The 18,564-nt window shown below is 38.2% G+C and overlaps 1 long non-coding RNA gene across 1 annotated transcript in view; it reads right to left on the bottom strand.

Annotated features, from left to right (window-relative positions):
• LOC134863863 (uncharacterized) overlaps positions 1 to 18,564 on the bottom strand; it is a 59,392-nt gene that overhangs the window by 17,449 nt on the left and 23,379 nt on the right. Inside the window, exon 2 of the long non-coding RNA XR_010165724.1 lies at positions 8,509 to 8,592. This is a non-coding gene — a long non-coding RNA (uncharacterized LOC134863863). The remainder of the gene's footprint in view (positions 1 to 8,508; positions 8,593 to 18,564) is intronic.

Raw genomic sequence — 18,564 nt, 5'->3', positions numbered from 1 at the left:
GAGTGTCTGATGCATTTGTATATGACCGACAGGGAAATGAGAAAAAACAAAGAGAAAGACACAGGCGGAAAGAGATTTATATTAATGTTCTGCTGATCCTTTTAGACTTAAAACACTAAAAGGCAAATAGAATGTCTTAAATGTTTATGATGAAACTTTCCACTCAGATAATATCACTGTCAAGGGTGTCTGGATTCATTAGGATGCCATGTATGCCCACACTCTGCTAATGCTACAATCTAAATGAGTTAACATCAGCCAAGTATTATGATACCATACAAGGGTTCACAATATTTGACTATGTTTGCATCATTAATTGTACTGAATCCTTGCATCTGACATGTGTCTCTTTAGACTCATAAACAGTAGGGATAATTACATACACTATATTGTATGTTGTTTGGGTGTTTTCATCTCTTTATCATCCTCAATCAGTGACCAACATATAAAAACCAGGCAGTCAAGAAGGGGTAGAGTTGAAAGATAAGACACATTAATCTTTAAAATAAAAGGCCATTGGAGATGTAAATGATCCGTACAATAAACATTTTGCTGAAATGTGTCCAAATCAAGTTTCCCATCACATGTAGCTCCACGGGACACTAATGTTAACATTAAACTGGGCTAGGAGCAGCTGAGGAATAATTGTGAAGTTGCAGATAGAAAAACAACCCCTCCCTTTCAAAGTTTGTCAGCAAACCTACGCTGGCCTTTAGGAAACATGGAAATGAACAAAAAAACCTTTATAGAGCCAGAGAGAGGTTTTGTCCATACTGTAGAAAACATGGCGGTGAAACGTTGCAAACTCTGAGGAAGAGGACCAGCTCCCTATGTAGATATCACGAGCTCATTTCTGGCTTAAGGAAACAAAATGTTTGAGTTTCAGGGGATACCAAGATAGGTGTGAATTTAATATTCCATTTGTGTCAATAAATCCCTGTTAATCACACACACTGGTCCTTTAATGCATAGAGATGCCTGGTCCCGCTTAAACCATCACAAGGACTTCAAAGACAGTTTTTTTCAAAGACAGTTTTTTTCAAAGAGAGTTTTTTTCAAAGGCAGATTTGTAAACATATTTTTGGTTAGGTAAATTCAAAAAGTCCCTTAGAAAGTATTCATGCTTCCATGTGATTGAACAATTGCCTGATAGGGAAAGAGGTCAAAGCAACCTCCATTTCTGCTATAAGTACACTTCGTCTAGCTTCTGTCCCATTTTAATTTATTTGTTAGTTTGTTCAATTATAAGGCTACTCTTTAATGATTTTTGCAATTACTGTTGGAACTTTTAACTACAAACATCATATATTTCCATATTGAGTAATTTGTGAATTATTTAGGGATGAAACAACATCAGGTTGTCGGATGCAACAACCTGTTGTCTATTAGAGACTTATTCTAATTACGTTAGATAATCCAATTGGCAAAAATAACACTGTGTTGCCAAATTACAGAATGATTCAATACAAAGAATTAAGTTTGCTTTGCAGGTGATTCATTGTTCCAGCAGTGCAGGCTGACACTTAAACACAAAATATTCAGCTTGATTGTTTTTACAGAGCGATGATTATCTCATTTTCTCATTATCTCAGCTTGCCTTCCTTAGGAGGATTTGCAAAGCTCGAAGAAGAGACCTGGGTTACAATGGAGCTGGAAACAGGGTTTTAGTAGATTAAAAAGTATAATGTAACCTTGGTCGATACACCATCATAGCGATCAATATCAGACATGGCTAACTAACCTCCTTAACCTCCTTAGGAGCAAAGCACAATGGTGTTTCTATCTGATCTTTTTCTCTTCATTAGAAAGCTATTTACACTTTCACATGAAACCAATACTCAGTGGATAAGAACTCACCAGTGTAATGATGCAAGAGGTCACACAAAGGGGCTTATAGTGGGACGGTAAGATGTTATTTTATGATATAGAAAAGAGCAGTGCTCCAAAGCATTTTGCAGAGGTGTTTTGATAGTTTTGACCTTTTCAGGGGTAAGCATTAAGTAGAATGGATAGAAATGATCAGGAAGGGCGTTTTGCCCATTTAAATGATTTGTAACCATGCACTGAATTAAGCATCGCATTATTCCATCACATGCACAGATCATATGCTAGCATCTAACGAAATTGGAATTCAGTACAATAACAACCCTCTGCATGCACGGCGGCATTTTGTGTGCAGCCAACACTACTGCACTGTGAAAGCCAAAGGATAACATGCTTTCAGTTTGGATTATACTACTGGAGTAAAAAATATATTTTGAATGATATTTCAGTTCACCACCATCTGTATTGTCACATTAATTCTGTGCTTGTTAAATGTTATTTTGGTTATTTGCAGATGGACATGGAAAACTAGGGTCCCAACCAGGAATTTCCCTTTTTATTTCCTGTAACATATAAAGTTAATTGTGATACGTTCCTAATTATTATCATGGAAAGTTTCCAACTTTACTTTTTCCTAAGTTTTGCAAGCATAGTTGCAATACCATTTTCCAGCAGGTTGGAAGCTACTGTACCAAGATGACGTGCATTTATCTGACATTCACTTAGAGGCATGATGGAGCCTCCATGGAAAAGGAACAAAAACCAAAAGTGAAATCCTCCCTGAATCTAATTTTCATAGACTATGATGTAATCAACAGCAATCCCCATTTTCTGGGAAGCATTTCAAAACATTTGGTCTGTTGTTTTCTCCGTGCATCTTGCACATGCCCTCGGCTAATAATCAAAAATTTAGAAGGGGCCTGTTCAGGTCCCTGCTGGGTTGGACTAATGGCCCGTGATCATGAAGTATGACAGCTTTCTAAATTGAACTATTTGTTCAAAGCAGGTCTAACTCAGAAGTAACCATATGCCTCAAACATCACTGATGTGCCTTCACTGGCTAAAAATCTCTTAGTTTGATACATGTTAACAACCACAATTACCAAGGCTACATGTCGGATTCAATTGAGTTGCTGAATGAAAAAGTCTGGTAAAGAAATATGACTGAAACAAGAAGTACCTTATTCCTCTTAAGATATTCTGATTCCCTGACAGTAATTACAGTAAACACATGACGCCTGGTTTAGTTGTTTAAGGAAAAGGGGAGGGCCGAAGGTTCATATGTGACTGGGTTCATCCAGAAGGCATCTCCAACTAACAGATGTTTATTTTAACACTTTGTTTATGAAAGTGAGATAAATGCATTGGTGATGGACGATAAAAACACATGAGTTTTCCAAAAATCCCTTTGCTGATTGCCATACTTTTCAAGATTTCTACTGCATTTGATTCTTCAATTTGTAGTTGGATTTTCTTATCTGGTATTTTAATCCATTATCGTCCTTCAAATGTTACCAACAGATGAAACTTCTGTGTTTAGTTCATGCTGGTGGCATTATGGAGCAGTCTTTTGAATTCTTTTGGCGTTCACTGGTGGCTCTGAGACCTTTATCTGTGCCTCCCCAAAATTACAAAATAGATTTGACTGTGCAGTTGGTAAAAAAGTTAATGAAAAGAAGTGTAGCACAGCACAGATATTTACAAGATCTCCAATATCTGTTAATGCTCAGAGGAATCCAAAATGAACCGTTCTCATATTGGCATTTATCCGACTGAAACTCATTTAGGCATACAAGTCACGCCGCCTACTCTCTCTCTCTCTCTCTCTCTCTTTGTTCCCCGCTCTTTTCCTTTTTTTCCTCACACTTGTTTTTCATCCTGCCTTCTTCCTCTTTATCCCTCAATCTTACGAGTACATAAAACTTCTAAATGAAGTAAAATAATATATAAAATCTAAGATAATAAAGAGCCAGCCTTTGAATGTTGACTGAGTCTTGATTGGATGCCGCAGCTTCATGACTCAGATGAAGCTCAAACAACGGAATCTAATATTGTAAATTAATCTTTGCAGAAACACTACCTCCCTCACTTTCCCTCCTTCCCCCTCTCCCTCGATGCTTCCTCCTTCTGCCTCCTGGTGAATAAAGTTTACATGATGAACTAGAGTGAAGGATGTCGTGTTGTATCTAGGTGTTTCTTTAGTATGATGGGGAAGATTGTGCAACGTATATCTATCTAAGATGCCTTTAAGAGCTATAGTATCTCATGGTCCCGTTAGGAGAAGCTAGAGTACATTTCAAAAGCCATATTAAAGTAATGGCTTGTTTAATGAAATATGACATGCATGCATTAAGTTGGTTTTGCATTTATGATGCAATTTTTACTGAAAAGTCTTATTTTTAAATGGCACACTAAACTGCCAGGCTTCAGTCTACTATAACATCTTACTGATGTTGTTTTAGAAGGATAAAAAACCAGGTTAAAAGGTGCTTGTCTCATTTGGATTGAGATGTTTTATTCAGGTTTGTGATGCTCTGGGATCAATTCTACTCCAACACACTCAGTACCTATGCAACCTGTTTAATTTATCCAAACTCAAATGCAATCTGCTATCATAACGCCTTTTCCATTGATTTTAACCTGCTCTACTTTGACTCTATTACCAGGCTCTGTTGTGTTCTCTCATAATCTTTATTTTCAGCAGTCTCTACATTTATCTTGATTAGACTACCGTGCCTCGTTTTCTTAATTTTGTTTTCAAATGTTGATTAATTAGACGATTATACATAGTGAGAACAATGCAGAAGGTGACATAAAATAAGCTTGTTTTGCAAGACAACAATTGACAAAGAAAGTACCGTTTGCTCTTTTTGTAGTAGTCCTTTTGCATAAAATGTAATTCCAACCTCTCTTAATATTTTACTGTTTGTTACTACTGTCACATTTGTAATTCATCGTGATATTGGTGAAGCCAAAGACAATTTTCCACATTGTGGACAATCAAGTTTCTAATGACCTCATTTAGCTATCGTAGGAGTCTGAAGTACCAGCAAATATTAATGTTTGAGTAGCCAAAAGATCATTTTTACTTCCATTTCAATTTCCAAATATGTTGAATGCATTATTTGCATGACTGTACTTCGCCCAGATCTGCTCATCCAAGTGTTAGAGCTGTTTTTCAGCCTTCATTTCATACCAGCTCTACAGTCCATCAACTGAAGTGAAATGCAGTGAGGATGCAAAAGCAACTGCTGCTATTAAACAGCTACTAAATGTGGTGTCCTCTCAGTATTTGGTCATTAATAACATTCCACAGCAGCAGGACTAAAGGGGGATTAAGCAGTGTATCACCTCCACAGACCCCGGGTAGAGAGAAGCTCACCCCCTGAGTGAGACTGAGGTCAGGGGAAGTTAAAAGGGAGACAAGAGGCAGAAAAGTGAGACATCTAAAAATGGGGGACAGGTGAGTAAAAAGAGAAAACAGAGAAGCAGAGACAAGCGAGGGGTGTGAAGGTAAATTGACTTTGAGGAGGTTAAACTCTGAGACAATGCCCAGAAGAGACTGATTATGATAAGGAGAAGAAAGGAGAGAGATGAGACACATATTTCATTAAGGGATTGGAGAAGGGAGGCATAGGAAGGGGTGAATGTTGCCTCTACATTCTACTCTTTTTTTACCTGCATTGTTGGACAAGCTTATTAGGTTAGCAGCTAATTAGCTTGTTTTGATTCACTAAGTCACCTTGACCCACGCTTTGACCGTTCAGCTACTAACTGAATAGAAACACTGTCAAGCAGACAAAAAAAACCCACACCCCAACAAAGACAAACTTCGGTTCGCACACACACAAAGCAATCTAAAGAGTAATGCACATCACACATGGACACAAACACACACACACACACACACCTTTGGGATTGCTGTAGAAGTAGCTAGCAGACAGTTATATTGGATTTGTTTTGGGGGAGGTCAGGTCCAATTAAATTAATCAAGTTCTCTTCTACAAAAACGCTGCGTGTCTCTGTATACACCTCTCTCTCCCCTGTCCGTTTGTAAACCTGTTGTCCTCTGCCTGACACACACACACCCACACCCACACATACACACACACAACGAAAGAGGGGCTTTCCAGGTGTTGCATTACTGTAATAATAAATGTATAATGCTCAGAGTGTAATCAGATCATGTCTCATTGTAACTGGAATCAGATTATACATTATGGTAATTGGTCGGCACACAGATTGAATTACACTGTGAAAGACAGTTAGCAGACCACAACTCAATTATTTTATGTCTTTCCCAGACAAACAGAGTGAGCATCGCAGCGAAACTACAAGTGAAGAGGTGGCCAGAAACAAAGATTGTCAGTCTATGTGGAAATCAAAGTTATAAGTAATTAGAAAATTATGTAGTTAGGGCCAGTTATTGAGTTATTGAGTTTTTTGTATTACATTAGCGGTCTCTTTTACATAGGTGTATTAGACCACTGCGGGCGATGTTGGAAACACTTCAAGGCAATTTTAACCTTTACGTCAGTTGAAATGTCAGATAATTTGCTGGTTTAGCCAAAGACATATATTTACAATTGGTTAGATTGCTTTACGTCACTTTAAATGTTGATATGGCACTATAAAATGACATAACGCATAAGATGCTATAGGATTCTTTCCCCACTACACCCATTTTTATTCTTTAGAAAGTCTCATACATTGCACTAGGACAACAGGGAGTGTAGCTGGTATAACTATTTTTTTTCAGGATGGCTTGGGTTAATAGCCTCAAAGCTTGGGAGTAAAAGGTCTTGGCTACTATCAGTTCAGAAAAGAACTTTTTAAAAAGGCCATTCCAATCATCATTTCACACACCAAGTCTCATGTTTACAAGTTGACATTAGGGAATGCCAACCCTGAACATTTTGTTGCCTCCGATCATTAAGGCTCCGAGTTGCATCAGCTGCCATGCGTACAGCACGAAATACTAACATGAGAGGGAATGGCGCTGACATTAATCAAGTTCAATCTGACACACACACACACACACACACACACACACACACACACACACACACACACACACACACACACACACACACACACACACACACACACACACACACACACACACACACACACACACACACACACACACACACACACACACACACACACACACACACACACACACACACACACACACACACACACACACACACACACACACACACACACACACACACACACACACACACACACACACACACACAGCTCTTGAAGTATGTCCTATTATTGGTTTCAGTTTCCAGTAAGTATTTGCTGGCCAAACACACAGACAGTAGCACACCACCAACACACACACGTGTAATGGTGCATGCTGTAAAAATGAAAGCATGTTTGAAGATTCAGAGGAAGAGTCAGGATGAAGATGTCAGAGTTGTGGACAGGGGTGTATGTGTGCACGCTGTGGACTGATTTTACTACTGAACTCAATCAGATCATTATATCAGTTCATAGTAGCATAGAGAGAGGGAACCGGCCACATAAAAAATACAAAATAAGGGATGGGGCATTTTAACGTAAAAAAATAAAGAAATTGGATAGCAACAAAAATGAAATGAAATACAGAAATGCGATATATTGATGCACAACTGTTGTATCATGGTATGTTTTGTATCACCCGATTGTTGCCATTACACAGCCCTAGTAGGTATAACCTTAATCACTGCTGACCATGAAGCAACACGGGGTCTGGAAAGTGAAAATAAACACAGAAGTGCCTTAAACTTGCAATCTCTTGAATGTCCATTAGGGGGAGCACTGGCTGCAAAAGGTGTCTGGATGTATAAAATAAGTGACCCAACAGATATTCAGTTTATGGTCTCAATTGCTAGCTTCAAGTCACCATCAAAGCACCATGATGTTCATTGTGTATATGACGGACTCATTTAGAGTAAAATATACGATAAAGCAATCTATGCTTCAGATCGTGGCTACAACCTCATGGTCAGGTTTGGGTGTTCAATCTCGCAGTGTTTTTTCAGTTCATGAAAGGGAATTATAATAGTTGGTTCTCCTTAAAATAACTTGTTCAGTGTTCTTAACTCCAGCCTCGCATGTTACAAATTGTTCCAAAACAAACAAGATGGTAAGGGTTGATGCTAAATTTGAGGTTTCAACATCATAAGCCATTGAAATTAGTGAAATCATGGGGACTCGTTTTTTTCTATACTGTTTAAGTGTATGCTACTTTATGGACAGTAAGTGCCTCTGCCACCTTACTATAGCTGGACACCTCAAGTCCATTCGTAGCAAAAGCATCTTTCATTTGAATGACACAAAACGCTCTTATTTATGATCTTTGTAAAATGTCATCATGAGTTCATCAAGAGTGAGTTTGACGAATACCTACTTTATTTTTACAAAACAGTAATTTCTCCACGGCGGGGAGTGCATTCCTTTCAAAGACGAGATGAAAAAATGCCAGACCTGACAGGAACAAATCAACTGAAAAGTTGACCCTCAAAATCCATCGTTGTTTCTCCCTGCACCACAGGTGAACCGCATGCCTCAGGTCTCAGAACTAGCAGACATGTACCCCGCGCCCTGTGTGATCTCTGCAGTTGACCGCACTTTGAACCTGTGCCAATGCTTCCCAAAAATACCACAAAAGACCTTGACCGAACTTACCCTCAAGTCATGTTTCATCCTTCTGTCATCTTCATCATCATCCTCCTTTATTCATGACATCATTCATCTTAATGTTGACTTATCCTGGAGAGATAAAGAAAGAAAGCCAGGGATTAAGTCTGTTGTAAAGTGACCTTTAATGTTAGAGGTACACTATTCAACAATTCTATTTCCAAACTGCTGAAATGGTCTCAAAGGTTGCCATACCCTCGACTTCAAGGTTCAAGGGTTTTTATTATCATATGCACAGTAGCTACAGTGTAGTTATGGCAATGAAAATCTTTGGTCACGAACAGGAAAAGCAGAAGGAGTTTTCGATTTCTTCGACACCTCCGACTGTGGCTAAGGTTGTGGTTTGTCTAGAAGTGGAAATGCATGCTCCCAGTAAACTACGCTGGGTCATCTCTGAAGTGTTGTTGGTTTTTGTTGGGATAAAGCAGGTAGGCAGGGGGGAAGAGAATAGAAATACTGGGAGGTATACAAATTGTGCTTTTGATTTTGATGATTGAAGTGAATCGTCTGATCCATTTTCAGTTTAGAATTGTGTTTGTGATATCCCCACTACTATATTAACTCAATAAAGAAACCTGAATAATAATATACTGCAAAACATAGAAATCTGGTTCCCATCTCTTCCATCTGGTTTTGTTCTGTTTAGCTCATTATTTAAACAAAGTTGATCATAACTCTGACACCTTACAGATGTTGTGCTGTGATCAAGGAACATTACCTAGGAGAGGACATCTGGGCCTTTGCACAGTACATAGTCTCCTGCCCCCGCAACAACCACAAACTGCTATTGTGTGGAGGCTGTGTCTGGCATGAGTGCCAGCCTTTGTATAGTAGACCTGTGCCCTATCCTATACATCATTCCCTGACACCTCAATGTGCTTTTCTGTGAGAATCATTATGACAGATGAGATCGTTTGCATGTGCAAGCGCCACATCAGGTGACTGCAAGTGGTAAGAAATGAATTATGTTAATGCAAAAAGGTCCTTGAATAATTAAAGCTGCAACAGATCCTCGCCTACTTCCAGTACTTCTGCACACTTCATAACCTTTATAATATTGCAGTTTGCACTTTGTTCTCATCACATGTAGATAAGTATTGTTAACTTAAGTAAAAATGGTGTAGAAATACTCAGTTAGTAAAGTAAAGAAAAAGTCATTTTAGTATTTCTACTTAGGCACCTTAGTAAAATAACAAACACTCAAGCATCAAACTATAGTAGTACCAAAATGAAAAGCACTCATACAGGATGGCCATTTTCAGAATAATATATAGCCCTGGTTTATAATTAGTGATCGATTAATGTGAACATCATTTTTATTTTGCAACTAGTAAAGGTACGGCTCACTTTAATGACTCTTGTACTGCCAGGTATATCCATAACAGTATATGGTAATTCATTAGTTGGATTCTATGTTAATATCAGGAACCGTCAAAGTAACTAATAGCTTACAAATAAATGTAGAGGGGTAAAAGTCCAATGTTGGCCTCAAAACTGTAGTGGAGATGTAGTATAAAGTAGTAAAAAACAGAAATACTTGAGTTAAATTGAGTTGAACAACCCTAAACTTGTTTATCGGTTATAATTATCAGTCAACATTTACAAGCACACACAACACAGGTAATTGGAGAATATAAAACAGCCCTAGGATATGAATAGTGTGCATTAGGGTGCATTGCAGTGTAGTAGGTGATAGAACAACAGGAACATATGCTACAATGCCTCTGTTCCTGTATCATTGCCTAATTGAAAACACACACGCATACAAAACATGGTGATCTGAAGCCAGAAGCTTGTAACCGTGATTCAACTTTCAGCCTGGATGAACAAGAGGCCTTTCCATCTGATTTCACTCTTTCATTCCGTCACTCTTTTAGCCTCCTTTTCCTTTTTTCTCTCCCTTCTTAATTTGTTTTTCTACCTTATCTCCCTCGCACACACTCTTTGTCTCTCAAACACATTTTCAGAAACCCAAGTCCATAGTTTTCTCCCTCGCTCTCTTTCAATTAGTCTTCTTGACCATTTCTTATCACCACCCTTAATTCCTCCTTCTCTCCCTTCATCCTTTCAATCCTTGCTTCCCTGTTTAATTTTCCCCATTTGATTTTCCCCGTTTGGCACAACTCCACTTTCTCTCCTTCTCATTTGTCAGTTAATCTCCCTCCATTCATCTGGTTTCTCATCCTCGTCTTCCTCTGTCCACCCTCCACCTGTCAACCAAACTTACATTTCCTAATTTTTTAATTCCCTGTCAAGTAAGTTTGGTCATCTAAGAACACAGCAAATCCTACATTGAATTTTAAAACATTGAAAAACGTATTTTACTTTTTTACAGTGGAATATTTCTTCTGGTTGGCACTGTTGCTTAATGGTTATATATTTCAACCAATAGAAAGAGGGTCCTGGGATCCTTGTTTTGGGAGTCTTTATTTCTGAAAGTTCTCCTGTGGGCTTTAACAGTAATCCTGAAGTGCAATGAAGAAAAATATCTGAGTGTCTTTGAGTCACAAAGACAGTAACACAAAGACAGAGAAAGAGCTAACTGAAACATTTTGACTAGGTTGAATTGTGCAACATGGACATCCTATTTGTGTTCAACAAAAGTCCTTTGATAGAACTGATCAAAATGAACAACTTTCTCACAATGTCTGCTGAAAAAATTACCTGACTCCAAACTCACAGACAGAAAGAGAGGAGGACAGACAAACAATCACCGAGATGTGAGGGGGGGAAAAAACACACCAGAACAAAGAAGATGACGCCATCTGGCTTGTTCTTCATTACAGCTGTTACACACACACAAACAGACACAGACACAGACACAGACACAGACACAGACACACACACACACACACACACAAACAAACCCTACCCCCAGCATCTCTCTCTGCAGGACACCAACCATGTATAATGGGTTCTGTCCTGAGGTGAACCAAAAGTGAAATATGTCTTTTGGGACTTGATAGAATTGCAAATGACAGAAACAAACGTACCAGGGGGGGATGGGGGGGGGGCCTTTCCAAGGGACACCGTCCTTCCACAGTTACTCTCCTTTTACTGCTGTCTAAGCAACGCCACTAAAGCAGTTTTATGTTGGGAAGTTTGTGCAATATTATGACTAAAAGGTACTGCAAAAGCTATGCTGTTTTGTGGAAGACTAATAGCACAGAATAATAAATATATAATTATTTGTTGACTAAAATGCTTATTTAAACACTTGCATTGTTTCTAATGGCATGTTGTAGCAATGAGCCAGATTACAGTTAATTAAGTGGAACCTCGCCTCATGCTGAGAGAGGAAGAGAGAAGTTTTCCCTGTGAGCTTCTCCAACTCGTGCTCTGTATGGAAGTAAAAGTCTAAAGTACATCTTAAATGTACGCTGCTGCTGCTGCTGGCAGTCTGTTGGCAGAAATATGTCACAAAACTGTATTGATTAACTTTTAAATTAAATAATCGCTTTGAAAATAATAAATAGAGTTTCACAAGAACTGATTAAATGCATGCCTCCTTTCCTTCTGAGGTCTTTCAGTTAATGTGAAATATTTGTTTAAAATGTCCATCTTAAATTAAATGTGCGGCCACTCAACTTTCTTAAATATAGTTGATATAATTATAAATATATGTCAAATTAAAATGACTGTCTTTTTTTCCAGGTTCTCTTGGATTTCACTTTTGTTAGAAAAATGTACTCTGTCCATAATGACATCTTTTATATGGAGACAATTCCATAATTTCCCTCAGGACTAGTCTGCCATAAATCAATGCCTTCACCTTAGTTTTTCATTTGAATTTATACAAGTGAAATACACTCAGCAGTGGTGCAAAGCTAGAGCAAACATTCAACTAAAATGAAATGTCCTATCTTTTTTTATTAAAATGTATCTTGATATACTCACATTACAGTTCAATCACAAAAACCCTTAGTATCATTGAAACAGATATTAGAAAGAAAAATGTTAGTGCGTGGTTGAAACACTAGACTTCATTAATATCCTGACACAATGTTAAAGAAATAGCATCTGTCCATTGGACATTAATATTTGCATTCACTGAGGCACAGCTTGATTTAAGTTAATAGGAGTAGCAACCATGTCTGACAATACAGAAATAGCAAATGCATTGGCTCATGGCAGCTGAAAATGACCAATTGTCCTCTTTTGAGAAAACATGCATATTTTTTTGTAATTAATGAAGTTCTTTCATACTTTTTAATCATGTATTTTACACAGCAGTTTTGAATGTCATGTTGCTTAACACCGTTATGTTAAGTGGGTGTCATGTGTCCATTGTGGCCTGTCCTGAATAACATCTTCCCTCGCTGGAGGTGACTGTATAATACGTGGACTCTTTGATAATTCACCATCAAGTCTGAGTAATGTCTGAGGCAAGTCTGAAGTCAATAATGATGAGTTGCACATTAAATCTAAGGCCTGGGACATCTGTGTAAGTCATCATCATTACATAAAATGATAATACCATTGACCAGCTCCTTCACAGCAGATTACAGTGTCTTGCTCAAGGACGCTCCGACTGTAGTCAGATTGAACTGCAAATTACTGAATTACTCACTGTACCATTGTCGCCCGTATAATTTACAATTCTTCATAGCACCATGTTGTCAACTGATGTTTTCCCACATTACAAGATACAGATGGGTACATAAAAAAAAACATTATGGAATTCTTAAAACTAATGTTCAAGAGCATTAAAGACGGTCAGGAAAACATTGTATATCTGTAAAAGTCAGGTGCTAATCTTTTCTAAGATTCCGTCTGACAATGTGTAGTATTTGTGAGCCATCCGACACTGGCTGGGGAATAAAAATGTCAGTTTTCTGCTCTGGTTAAGAGCCTATTTTGTCATTAACGACTGATTTATAGTCTCCTCAGGGAATTAGACTCCTCTTTTCTGTTTTGACTTTGAAATCACATCATAGAAGTAGAAAAACACTGTCTAAGGTGCCATTGAGTGCAGAAATTCAATCATGTGTATTTTGGGCTTTGGTCAAGGTGAATTATAGAGCCACAGCACTGACCTTATTTTTGATGGGACATAATTATTTTCAGTATACTGCCTGTCAATTTAACACCACAAAATACAGCATGAACCAGAAAAATGTTGATTTATCGCTAAGAACATTTATCAGGTTGCAATTTACATGGTGTTTGATTAGGTAGCGTTTTGTTCAACGGTATATCTTGTTTTGTCCCACAAGAAGTTACACACATAGAAGAATCCAATGTTGGAACAGCATTTTAAAAAGGTCCCCTTCTCATTATGCTTTTCCGGTTATAATCTGTCCTTTCGTGTGTCATGTTGCTTTTTCTGCATGTAAAAGGTCTGCAAAGTCACAAACCCTCAAGTACACCCTGTAGCGAGTAAAACTCTAAAGCAGAAAAGATGTGTCTATGCTGCCCTCGAAAGCCTCGTTGTAGATTTTTCTTTTTCCATTTTTTTCTTCTGGGGGCTATTGACGTCACTAACACTGGAGACCAATCTGCACGTTGGCACGCCCATATCTATAGACCAATAGGCACACCCTCTGCCAACCGACCATTTACTGTTGGAAGGCTGAAATGTCAAGGAAGTACTGTGCCCTGAAATGTTAGGGGAAATGTCATCTGTTTGCCCCACCAAAGGCAGTACCACGAAAAAGTCAGTAGTTGAAATTTATTTTTTACACTGTTCCTTCAACGGTTCGAAGTACCGTACTGTGTGCCCGGCATTTCACAGACGACAGCTTCAAAAACCTTGCACAGGTTGATGCCGATATGCAAAGCGTGCAGTACTGAAGGACGAGGCTGTTCCTACTTTGATTCAGTTCTAACATTACATCTGAAATGTAAGAGCGATGCAAAATAAAAGAGCTCCGACAAGGCATTAGGACAGAGAGTGAATAGAGATACTATACCGAGATGCTGTATGAGAAAACCAATGTGATTTTGGAACATTGAACAATGTAAATCTATTCCAGTACACCTCAACAATGGCATTATGATCAGTAAAAACGGCCACAGTATGGGACCTTTAATATAATTTAATCTCCACTTTCACATTGGTAGGGTTTGTTGGCTCTTTGTTAAATATGTTGCATAATATTGTACAGGGTTTCTCCGTTTCTGACCACTGTGTGAAAGTATGAATGGAACCTAATTAGCCAACATGACTAAACTTTATGTTATAATCTTACAGCATTTATTATGTTTATTTTTTTTATTTTACTTCCCAGCAAGCCAACTTTCGCACAGAAATAGCAGTTTGCAATTTAGAATTCACAGCACCTTTACTTTGCTATTCTATTATTAGGATTGTGTCCATTTTATTCTGTCAATCTTTTTTGGATCTTCTTTGAAGTGTCATTTTAGGTGATATAAAGCAATGCCACATTAAAGCTGTTTCTTTTCTAAAAGCAAACTGTCCTCATGTTCATTTTTATTTCAGATGAGGCACAGCCACATTTGCAGAGTGCAGATCTAAAACACTTTGATGAATTTGATATTCCTGAACATTTACCCTAATAACACTCTCTCAACAACTCACCCTCTCTTTCTGCTGAGGGCAATGTCTCTGTGTCCTGCAGTAGCATATCTATATTTAGTTGCTATGCAATTGTTTTGGCAGACCTTAGACATCAAACTGCACATTTTCCATTTTCAGGGAGAGGTGGGGGTTAAATGTGACTCAATTGCTTTGCACTAACCCTAACTATAATGATTTATCACACTTTTAGTTGATTGTCTTTTGTATAAATAACCTAAAATGTGCAAATTACCTAAATATAGCTCTCCACCATTTCACTCTGGACAGCTATTCTAAAATCAGCTGGTGTGGCTTTGTAAGCCACCAACAGTCTTATATAATCATACACCATGTCCACTGCTAACGTTGCCCAAGCTAAGTAGTTACTTACACCCAGGTGTATGTAACTGTTCTCACTTTTTCTCTGATTGCTTGCTAAGGTCACCTGAACAAAATCCAGAAATCCTATTATTAGTTCTACATTTTACAGGCACATTTTGCATGAACATGGTTAAAGAGTCAGTTTCAGGTCATTAAAGGCACGTTTGAAACTTTGATGTACAATGTGTTTATCTGGTATAAAGGGTGTTTTTAAATCTGCAACACGTGGGAGAGGAGATGGGGAAGTAATGTTGGTTTATTTCCAAAACAATATCATAAGGGAGAGTGAAATTATTAAGTTAATCTAATAGAGACACAGTGTGCCTTGCATAAGCTTACATAGACCAAGATATCGGGGTACTTTTTGCAGAGCCCGCTCATTATTTTATATAAAATAACCAAAATGAATATGTTAAACTTTCACAGCCAGACTAAAAAAAAAAAAAGTTCCCTAATTGTGCCCCGATCAGTCCATTAAGGATGTAGCCCCTGAGGTTCTTCAAGTGCTCCTGCTGGACCATGGCATGATTTGCATCTTTAGAAAGGGCTACAGCATCCTGAAAGAAAAGGTTACCAAACATGCGTTGGTTCACAAACCATGTCGCTTTATTATAGCCTCTATAATATACAGTAAGGAAAAATGTATCATTCTAAAATTAGAGAGAGCTTGGTGCACATGGTTCCATTGCACTTAAGATTACCACCCATGGAACAGTTTACCTATAAGTCGGGTTGGATACATAAATAGTATAAACTGCATATGTATATGATGGTTGCTGAAAACCAGTGAGCTGTAGTTTAACGACCCGCCTGTTTGCCTTTTGCAAGCGTGATGGTAAAAGAAGGGTGTAAGTACATTTTTTGGAGCAAATAATTCATAACAGTGCAAATAATACCTTAAAGTCCTTTTTCCTAATCAGAACTGTGAATCCTATCGACAAAATACCATGTTCTTAAGAGAGATAAAATGCTGCTGAACACATTGATTTAGATTTCATGTTGGTAGTGTGAAAAATATGAGGTAGAGAGGTGGTGAGGAAACTGCACCGTTCTGCTTTTCTCCAGTAATTGCATTACCTGCTGAAGATTCATATGACAATGGAAGCCATACAAATTTATTGCAAAGCAGAGCTGAAAATGTGAGATGGTTTGCCTAAAAAATGTTACAGCCCAAATGCCTGATTCTGAAAAGATGACGCTAAACTGCACAGCTGAAGAAGAAGGTTACGTATTAGGAATAGTAGGAGTGGAAATGGGACAGAAAAAAACCTTTGTATAGCCAGAAACTTAGAAATGACAAGAGTTGAACTATAACTATAAGAACTTTCTTTTACAAAGTTTCTAGTTATCTTTTACTATACAGGGACTGAAGGGACCTAAAAACAGTGGTTGTGAGAGGAAGTGAATCTACTGTTACATTGTGAAATCTGTTTAGCAGTAAGGAGGATCCCTGGACACACTGATGTATAACGTGTATATACTCTTTAATATGAGAGATGTTTCACAAATTAAAAACTCATCATCGATTTGTGTGATATTTTGATAATGATCTGCACCTTCTGCTTCCGTCCAGACATTTTTGGGGGGTTAAATGTGGCAGTTAGTTGGAGTTTTTCTCACTTTTTGACCAGATCTTTTGTCTGAACAAAACTGTTTGTACTACTTCTTACTGAAATGATGTGTAAACAGGATAAAGGATAGAAAATATAGCTTGAAAACACAAGAAGTTCAAATTTAATTTTCCAAGTAATTTAGCGTAATGTGAAAGAGTTAAGGATACAAATAATTATCTTTGCTAGACTTAGGAAAAAAATGTGATAAGGTCTAAGGCTGCAAAAAGCTTAAGCGTGTTGGTGGTGTAAAAAATGTGAGCGGTAGAGACCGTAAGTAAACTGGACATTATGCTTTCTCTCGTACAATACAAAAAAATCTGAAATAGTCTTAACATGTCCTTGATACCAAAAAGCTGCACACAAGTTTTCAAGATCAATGTATTGTACCCCTTGTAAAAACTTCACATGAAAAATCTTTAGGTAATAGTATGCATAAGGACTAGCCAACTGGAAAAGGTTAAAGAGGATTTGTAGATGCCCTTCATTGAGTTACATTGTTAAAGCATCATAGTATGCTGGATAATAGACTGTGTGCAGCATTGGCAGTCACACAGAATTTAATTATTATATATTTGGTAACAAAGGGAATATTTGTTCCCACCTCATATTACGGGATAATCTAGTAAGTTTTTTTTAACATGCCATTCACTATTCCAGCCCTCCCTTTCCATTTTACAGGATCTGAAAAGCCAATAAATATGGAGAGACAATAACACAGACAGTAGTCCCTCCATGTGTATACAGCAGGTATTATTCTCAACGCACAGCCCATATGGCTACTAATTATAGTCTGGCATCGGACATTTCAGTGAGTCCAAATCAGCGCCAGGGATGTGTACCTCACTACTGACCTTTCTGTAGATCTGAGAGGCATCAGCTGTGAATAGCAGCAACAATGCCCTCAGTGACATTACTACTGTGATGTGAACAACATTTCACAGATCATGAAGCAGGACTGTCAAGCTGGGATCACTGCTACGAAGAAATGACAGACCCTTTTTCTTACACAATTTGTGTTAGCCCAACTCCTTTCATGAACATTGCTGTATGGAAAGTTTTATCTTGGGAATTAAATCGTGCTTCTCCAAATGAGAAGTAATTTAATCTGCTCTTTCTCCAGCCTTGCCCTCAAGCTGATGTGTGTTATTATTGCATCTCCCCCCACCTGAAGGTGAGGGGAAGATACCTCCGCCATGTTGACCATATGGCCAGCTTATTATGCACTGGCAGAGCATCTTAATGAGAGTCCACAACCTGACAGAGACAGTCTTCAGAGCCCACAGCACACACACACACATTAACATGCAGGCATGGCTTTGCACACACACACACACTCACACACACACACACACACACACACACACCTTTTGTACAGAGTGCACGCACACCAAACTGAAAATAGTGAAACATTATTCAAGCATAGGAGCAGCTAAAATGAAAGCCCTGTACTGACACCCAGTGGTAACAGTCACTCACTAAATGTGTGCTGACCAACATGGTCAGCAACTGACCAAAACTGCTTTTGTTGTT

The sequence above is a fragment of the Eleginops maclovinus genome, chromosome 4, assembly GCF_036324505.1.
Source record: "Eleginops maclovinus isolate JMC-PN-2008 ecotype Puerto Natales chromosome 4, JC_Emac_rtc_rv5, whole genome shotgun sequence".
NCBI lineage: Eukaryota > Metazoa > Chordata > Actinopteri > Perciformes > Eleginopidae > Eleginops > Eleginops maclovinus.
The sequence above is the reverse complement of the archived record's forward strand: the minus strand, read 5'-3'. Positions and strand labels throughout refer to the sequence as shown.